The sequence below is a fragment of the Brachyistius frenatus genome, unplaced genomic scaffold (assembly GCF_029030835.1).
Source record: "Brachyistius frenatus isolate BFR_SWC_R1_liver_20210118 unplaced genomic scaffold, ASM2903083v1 Contig_89, whole genome shotgun sequence".
Taxonomy (NCBI): Eukaryota; Metazoa; Chordata; class Actinopteri; family Embiotocidae; genus Brachyistius; species Brachyistius frenatus.
In genome coordinates this window covers 387,065-396,265 of record NW_027210688.1, presented here as the reverse complement: position 1 = coordinate 396,265, position 9,201 = coordinate 387,065, and the positions used below count along the sequence as shown (strand labels likewise).

Sequence of the window (9,201 nt, the reverse complement as noted above, 5' to 3'; positions counted from 1 at the left end):
AAAATATTTAATGCTCCTGATATCAGTAGATTTAAAAAAATAAAATAATTGATTAAACCAGATAAAACAAAGTTTTTGTAGTCCAAGATCAAATGTTTGTTCGTCAGTCTCTGCAGTATTTTATGTTCCCATTAAAGATGAAATAGATTTGTGTTTTTCTTTGTACCATTCTTTAAACATGACGTGATGCAGGCTTTTTATAATCCAAATTTTATTTACAGAGGTAGGCCACAAATCTCACTGACGTTATCGTGGGGGATCCAAATCATGAATGTTCTTCCAAATGACAAAAGAAAAGAGGTTAAATGATGATATCGGTTCAAAACAGCCCTGAAATACCGGTCAACTAAATCTATTTCTATAAACACAACCCGTAAAAGTCACAAAGTCTCCTTCTTGACTTAATTATCAGATTAACAAATCACAGATCAGTTTTTGATGCTTTTTTTTTTTTAAGAAGCTTGTAAACGTCTGATTATGATGAGATCTACAGAAATGATCTGTAGTGTCTGAGACGGAGACTTTCAGTTGGTTCCCACCCACTTCTGTATTAAGCCCCGCCCCCTCAGAGTACAGATAAAGATAATTAAGTTGGCATGATGTTGACTGTTTCTAATCAACCGAATCCTCCTGTTGTGGAACCTGTAACACTTCCCATATTCACCGTGAAGAGTACAGAAAACTCTCCGCCTGCTTTGGAGCAAATGCCGAGTTCAGTCCCTGATACGTAGACCGCTTCACCGAACCTACTTCTAACTGCGACTCAGCGTGAGAGGAAGTTGATCGTCTCTTCGCTCCCCAGCGTTCGCTATCTCCGATGAATAAATCACCGTTGGGAGAATGGACCCGGCCCCGGGCCATCCATCCAGCTGTCACGCTTCAGACGCCGCCGATCCAAATCTTGTGCAAAAATGGAGGGGAGGGGGGACGTTCGTCATCGGGGCTGTACTGTCACTCATAAAAATCTGGTTGGATTGAAGGCAGAAATGATTTTGTCACAGAAGGTTTTTTTTTTCCACAAAGAATAACGTGAGGCCTCTGGGTGTTACACAACATGGATTATTGGGTCACAGGCAGGAAACGGTGGCTGAACAAAAGACGAGGCGATGGAAGAAGGACGGGATGCGGAGGGCAGCTGGACAGATGAGTCGCGGATGAGTTTGACAGCATCCGCTTTCCTTTTTCTGAAGATGAAGGGGAGTGAACGTACCTGCAGTGAGATCCCCACCTGAAGCTGGGACGCTTTCATCTTCGTGATGATTCACAGAAAGCTGAATTTCTGGACGTGTTAGAGTCCCACTTCATACGTTGAGTCTTGTCCCGAAGTTTCCAGCGTCGTCTCGGCTGTTTGCTTTTCGTCACTGCAGCGCTGAAAAGTGATCTTTTCACAGTTTCAGGTGGTTTGACTTCCGGTGCAGGTTTTCTTCAAGGAGGTCCTCTCCGTATGTGACTTTCTTTTGTCTCACTTTGAAGAGGGTTTGTGAGGCTAACAAGGTCCTTCCTGCTCTCAGTATGGCTGGCTGTCCTTTTTGTCCTGGTGGTACCGAACATCTTCGATTTTAAAGCTTTAGAAATGTCTTAGATTTTGACCTGACAGAAATTCTGGAAACCTGATATCCACATGGGTCCCTTTTGAAACTGTGTCCAGTTAATTCGATCTGCCGTAGGTGGACTCGAGTCAAGTTCGAAACACATCTCAAGGATAACCAGACAGGATGCACCAGACAAGTTTGTCTGTAAATGAGATTTCATTTAAAAAAAAAAACAACAACCAATAAAACAAAAACGTTGTTCCCTTCTTTTGACTTTTTCAATATTGTTTTGTTCAGATTGATGTGCAAAAATGATCATTTGATCCATTTAAAGTGTGAAAAAAGTCATGTGGAGTTTGAATATGTTTTTAATTGAACTGTAAATGACAGATATTCAATGATGCTGATACAAAGACAGAAGTCCTGAAAAGACAAGTGGCACCAAAACAGCCACACAAAAGAAATCCTTTTTGCTGTGCTTTGCTTTGGTTAGGATGCACCCCCCCCCCCCCAAAAAAAAAAACAAACAAACAAAAAAAAAAAACCACAACTTCAGGTCAAAGTCAGGTGTTCCCGGTGCTCAGGTCACAGTTTTTTCTTTTTGCCTTTCAATCACCTGCACCTCTTCATCCCCTTCACTTTTTTTGAGCAGCCAAATGGATCATGTTTGATCAAATGTAGTGTGACAGGGAGGGGGAAAGCGCGTGAGGGAGGGGTGTGCGCGCGCGCGTGTGTTCATTTGTGTGTGTGTGTGTGTGTGTGTGTGTGTGTGTGTGTGTGTGTGTGTGTGTGTGTGTGTGTGCGCGCGTGTGTGTGGGGATGCTTCCTCCACTTCACGCCTAAAGAGGAGGGACTAGTCCGGAGCGGGTTAATGCCCGCTGTGAGTTCAGGGAGAGAAGCGGCACAGCGCAACATCTCCGCTGCTGCCTCCGCTTGTGTCCCGGCACGGACGGACGGACGGACTCCGGTGCTGTCTCTCTAAATATCCGCGGGGTGTCCTCACTTTTTCTCCTGGGTCTCTCTCCCTGCCTCCCTCTCGCTCTCTCTGTCTCCGCGGTGACACCCCGGTGTCCCCGGGCGCGCACCGCTCCTCACTGTCCCTTTTTTTTTTTTTTTTTTTTTTTTTGGCGCACTTGTCCACAGTCCCACTCTGTCTCTTGCTGCCACGCTCGCGCCCCTCATTGTCAGCCCTGTCTCTGAAGACTCCCGAGCTTCAGCCGCGACCCTTTTGGCCTACTTGCACTTTTCCTCTCTGATTTCGCTTCAGTGATTAGTTTCGCTTTTGAGCTCGCGCGCCGGGAGACAATGTGATTGTGTCTCGTGGGGATTTAGTGTCGTGACATGCTTTCTGGAGCCGGCGCCTCTACAGAGAAATGGTGAGTTCAATTCCACTTTTATTCTCGCGGATTATCTGCGTACTGGACGCGGTTCCAGCTCGGATGTCCTCACTGAGTCTTTGACCTCTGCAGACAAGGTGACGCTCACGAGCCAAAGGGAAGCTACATGAAACATGAATGTTCATATTCCTGCTGTAATTCCGAGTTTGTGGGACTCACCTGCGAGTTTTAAATCTCCTTAGTGGATGACGGCAAAATTCACTGAAATTCCAGCCAGGTTTTGTGATATTGGAGGGATTTTCTGGTGGCTCATTCATTTAAATTTAGGAATTGAGAGTGCTATTGTCCGTGATAATGTTTGTACCCTGGGATATAAGTCACATATCTGTCAAAGTTTGCTTCTACTTTCAGTGTAAAAGCATTTATTCTCATACACTGAGTCTTCAAACCTCCATATAACTGGAGCAGGAGGCTGCAGCGAGCCGCTGGATCCTGCGAGTGAGCAGTCAGTGATGGTGAAATCTCTGGAATTGCTGGAAATCTGTGGTTTTCTCATAAAGGTGTTGTGCGAGTGTCACTTTGATTTGAATATGTGAATGAAGCAGACTTTTGTGTGCTATTAAAGACAGAAATAAGACTTTTCCAAGCTCATCTTTAAGAGGCAGGGATGACGTTTTGAAGTGAACTTCAAGCTGTGATATTTTTGTTTCATTGCAGTCTGCGTTAAAATAAAATGAATAAAACTTATCTTGCATCTCTCACATAAAACAGTGTTCTAGACAGCTGCAGTTCAGTTTCATTGCATATTGACACATTACCAGTGAGAACCGGAGACCAAACCACGTCTTTGGAACAGACACGCTTGTATTAAAGTTATATTGGAGCTGTACTTTACGGCTGCTCTTATTATCATTACGTAATATTTTATAGATCGGGCATGGGTGGAATCGGCGTCCCTCGATCAAAGGTGCAAGGACAACGCGCTGGTTGTGTCAGCTGGTGTGATGGGAGGGATCGCCGCTGTATCACTTACAAGTTCACACATGTCCTCCGGCTCGTCCACCAAATGGCGTGAGACGGCGCCGGAGACCGGCACTGCTACGCTGCACACACTAAAACCACACTTGCAGTCAGGAGTGCAACAAAACAAGATTTCTTACTTTAGAAGAAATGAATAATGTCCAGCAGCAGCATCTCTCCAGGTTTTTCTTGAATCGAGTTGATGTGAATTTGTCCTCCCGCTCTATAAGAATCGCTTCTCAAGATGAGATTACATTGACTCGTATTGCTTTGCTTTGCTGCGTGTTTTATTTATTTGGAAGCTGTTACAGACCGAGATGCAGCTTTTTTCCAGTTAATTTTCTTCACTTCAATTTCACTTTTATGCCACAAGGAGTCGTTAACAAATTGATTTTATCCAATAAAATGCCCAAAGTTTGATGTTTTCTTGCTTTTTCTTAGTTTCATGTCAGTGTGAAGTACTTTTTTTCTTTGGCAGCCAGTCGGCGAGAACCCTTAGGATGAAACATTGGGCTCTTGCAAATGTTGGGGGAGAATTTATCATTGGTTTTGACGTTTTATGAAATACGTTTGGCCGGGAGGAAACCCGAGGGAAGACCTAGTGGAGAGATGAAGATCTCCTCGGGCCTGGGAATGCCTCGGGATCCCCCAGGAGGGGGTATTTTTAAATGTCAGAAACTGGACTGACTGACTCTTTCTGTAGTAAATCTACAATCAGTGAAAGTAAATAATCAACAGATTTATAGTAGGGATAATAAATGGGCTGGTTCTGCTTGGGTTATTCACATTTATCTGGGTAACATCCATATTCTCTATGATTACAAGAACATTTCGATGTTGGATTGGGTTCATGGATCGAGAAATGATTCAACCCAGTATCACGTCAAAGCGTGAAATAGACACGCTTTGGCCTGTCTAAGCGTGAACGTTGCACGATTTGTAAGCGTGAAACTTACACGCACGTTTTGAAAGCATAAAACCTGCATGTGACGCGAGATCATGTGACCAAGGTCCCACAAAGGTTTTCAGAACAAGTACAAAGGACATTTCTTGGCAGTATGAGGAGGCAGGAGGTGTAGCTTGGTGGTGTGACTCAGACTGCCATGTGGGATGAGGTTCAAATCCAGGAGGATGATTTTCTTGGTGGTTTTTGTTTCCAAACCACAACCTTTTATTTTTTCCCCTAAACCCCAACCATGTAGCTTAGTGGACCAGCATGCCTATTTCACACTTTGCCAAATAAGCAGCTTGTGAAATGTTTTCTCTCTGTTTCATGCTCTCTCAGGGGACTTTTCTCCACTAGAGGGCAGAGTGCTGGCTGTAAAACAAACACAACACGCTGTGATCGTAACGGCTTTCAGCCCGGTGGTCAGCGGCACTTTAACGACTAACTTTTAGAGAAAAAACATTTGTCTCTCTTTGCTCCGAGACGCTCCACTGCTGCCCCTCTTCGCCTCTCGCTGTGAGCGTGCCGCTTTTGAACTTGTGTGCTCCGAGCAGGTTATTTTTGGGGGTGGGGGGTTTGAACTAATCGTGATGGATCAGCACAACAAAACAATCAGATGAAATTGGTTGTGGGGTTTGGAAAAGCTGTGCAGTGTGTGTGTGTGTGTGTGTGAGCAACCTCTTTTGAAAGCTGAAGTCTGAACCCCGACCCACAGTTGTTGTTTTTTAGGGATAATAAATGCTGATCCCAACAGTGCATTGAAGACGGGGCGATGGGAGTTTGTCCTCTTTAACGTCCTGCTGTTCCTGTGATCGATGTGGCAGCTACACGCTGTAAGTGGAGGGAGTTCATGTGTTCAACGGTATACAACAGTCGATACGGACGTCAAAGAAAAAGGGTTCGTGACATCGACTGATTCGGTAACAGACAGTAGACGTTGTACAGAACGGGAGACGTGTGGGAATGTCTGTCGCTCCATGTGTTGACACGTGGTCATTATGCACATTGAGTTCCCATAAGATTGAGTCCGCAGGCAGAGGATGGTCCAGTCCTGCTTTGGGCTACTGCATCATGCAAATATTCTGCATTGAGGATTTTTCTTTGGGCAAAACGTAACGCTGACCCGAAATGTTCAGTTCCAGTGGAGCAAGTCGCCCATAATTTATACCCTGCAGGGAAAAGTAAGGCTGTAAGCAGGCAGGGTGTCTGGTTCTGAGCCCAACGACCAGATGTATACAGTTTAATTTACCTAAACCATAGAATGTACTTTTATTTGCCTTGCATGGATGTTGTAGGAATTAATGGATTGAAGAGAATTTATGTTGTTATTCAGCCCGAAAATGACCAAATCAGGAAGACAAAAACTTTTTCCTCAAAAATAAAGAAAAGAAAACCTTGATTTGACGGCATCGAAGCTTTCCTTTGTACGGTGGAATTGATTGATTTCTCAGACAGGGACGAACTGGTGATGATAGAAGCTGAGAATAAGGCTTGTTTTGAGAAGCTGTTGTAGTGACCAAAGTATGCTCCAGCAAAATGAGGGCAAATTAACTTAATTATTCTAATGGGTTTTTAGAAGATACAGAGAAAGGTCATAAAGGAATAAACGAGCACATGTTCAGTCATCTGAAATCTCAAAGATCACAAGGTGGAAAGTTTAGCCTGCATACACACACACACACACACACACACACACACACACACACACACACACACACACACACACACACACACACACACACACACACACACACACACACACACACACACAGCGATGTTTCCATCACTTCAGTGGACATTACATGGACTTACATTAATTTATCAAAGTCTTCACACTAAAAATGTAATGATTTACATGTCGGGCGAGGCTGCCTGAGGTCTTTTAAAAATCTAAAACATTTAAGTCCTCGCATCATAAGTAACACAGGAGCACACGCAGTCGTTCTCTCTGCTGCTAAGACGGATCAAAGTGAGCCAGAACACTTTGAGTCAATAACTGAATCCGACACACACACACACACACACACACACACACACACACACACACACACACACACACACACACACACACACACACACACACACACACACACACACACACACACACACACACACACACACACACACACACACACAAGAGCATCAGTGGAGGATCAATAGTCACTTCTGTCTCTCTCTACATCCTCTCGCTGTCTGCCTGTCTCTGGATCTACTGTTTATGCATCACACCTGGCAGGGCGACGCCACCGAGCTGCAGAGCTGCGCTGCGTAATTAATAACATTATAATCCAGATTTTGATCAATTACAGAATTTTGCATTTTGATGACCTGTATTTTCAGACCTCCTGAAAGCTGAGACCACTTAACATCGAGCGACAACTTGCCTGTGAGGCATTCAGGGGATATCTGTTGATCGTAGCTACAGAAATCAACCTGGGTTCACTCTCCCCCACTAAACTGCATGAAAACTAAAGATTCATACTCTTCAATGGGTATAATCATTTTCTTTTTCTTAGGATAGATTTTATGAATGCTTCTTGCAGTGGCCATTCGTTCGAGGTTTTCTAAAAGCTTCCATATCTCAGCTGGTAGTGAGAGTACAGCTACAACAAAGAGACTAAACTACAGACACGCCCAGCTCGTCCTGAAACTGAATTTTCCTTCAAAGAAAAATATCAGCAAGCTGTTTCTTCAGACCAGTTTTGACTGACAAAATAATTACCCAGAGACACTTAAAATATTCAACTGGTAATCTAACCCCCCATCAGCTTATTCTCCATCTACGGATGGAAATAATGCTTTGAAAACGTTGCATAATAGAGTACAGATACTTTTGCACGATACACCGTCAGCCCTCGCCGTGTAAGTGAGTGTTATTTGAGACCAGCTTTTTATTTGAGAATTGATGGCTCTACTGAACCCGTTCCACGTGAGTTACAAAATGAAAAGCAGTAGTCTTCTGTACAAAGAAACTAACACACACACACACACACACACACACACACACACACACACACACACACACACACACACACACACACACACACACACACACACATGCAGGAGATGCGATTTGCATATTGTTGCAGAGGCTCTGTGATCCTCTCCTGTGGGCATCTGAATGGAGGTAATTACCTCCAGTTGTTGGCTGTCAGATCTGCTTCTGAACGCAGCTTCATATCACCAATCAGAGCCTCTCCACACACGGAGGGGTTTAAAAAGAGGAGAGAGGATTCAGGAGACATCAGAGGGGGCACTCGGAGAGGACAGTCCACTCTACTCTACTCTACTCTACTCTACTCTGAGATGCAACCTAACACATTTCTGGATATATTCCCAAAACTGTCAAAACACGCTTGTATCCAGGAACTGTGACCCGGTATCACGGCAAAGCATGAAATGGACACGCTACGGCGTCCCTGCGTGACAGTTACACGTTTTCAAAGCGTGAAACTTGGTGGCATAAGTCACCGAAGATAAGGTTTCATTTTTTTTTTGGCGTACCAAGTCGTACGGTAGTATGGATGGTCACTTCTGGTATTCACTAAGCCACGCCCACTTCTAAGCTACGTGATAACATCTGTAGAATTTGATGCTTCTTACATCGATACCCGACATGAATATTTCGGAGGCTTCGCAGCCCCAGAAATAAGAACTGACCTCAAAACTGTCATCACGTGATGGTGCTATGTTTGTGTGTTTTATTTTTTCTGTGCTTCCAGTGCTACTGGATAGTGTCGATGCTGTAGACTGTAATCACCTCATTACTATAATCCTCTTCCCTCCACATCCGTCCTTCTCCACCGGAGTGAACCAAATAATGCAAACGTGATTACTTGTGCTGTCGGTGATTACCTGGCTCACTCTCACTCACGGGTCTATTAGAGGCGCCTCTTTCCCTACTTTCACCTTCTATCGCGGAGGAATGAAAGGATGTAAACACCATGAGTTGTGTAATTAAAGCACGCCTGTTTGAGTACCCGACGCGTCCATCCGACGCTTCGGAGACGCTGTCAACACGTCAAACTAACTTTGTGTGTGTGTGTGTGTTGTATCTGGATAATCACGGATGCAGTTTATTAATCGGAATTTTTGATTGGACAGGAGGTTCCAGTAAAAATGTTTGTATTTGTTTGTTTACTTGCATGAATCTTTCTTTTTCTTTTCTAGTGTGTGTGTATATATTTGTGTGTGTGTGTGTGTGTGTGTGTGTGTGTGTGTGTGTGTGTGTGTGTGTGTGTGTGTGTGTGTGTGTGTGTGTGTATATATTTGTGTGTGTGTGTGTGTGTGTACCTAACAGGCTGCGATAATGAATCCAGCGGAGCTGAACTTCTAAAATGACTTTTGGATGCAGATTAATTGGATC

General features: G+C 44.1%; 1 protein-coding gene across 1 annotated transcript in view; it reads left to right on the top strand.

Moving 5' to 3' along the window:
- Nucleotides 1–2,433: 2,433 nt before the first annotated feature.
- The window catches only part of htr4 (5-hydroxytryptamine receptor 4), a 112,561-nt gene continuing 105,793 nt past the window's right edge, over nucleotides 2,434–9,201 (top strand). Inside the window, exon 1 of the mRNA XM_069710089.1 lies at nucleotides 2,434–2,908. The gene's annotated coding sequence lies outside the window, so the exon portion shown is untranslated. The remainder of the gene's footprint in view (nucleotides 2,909–9,201) is intronic.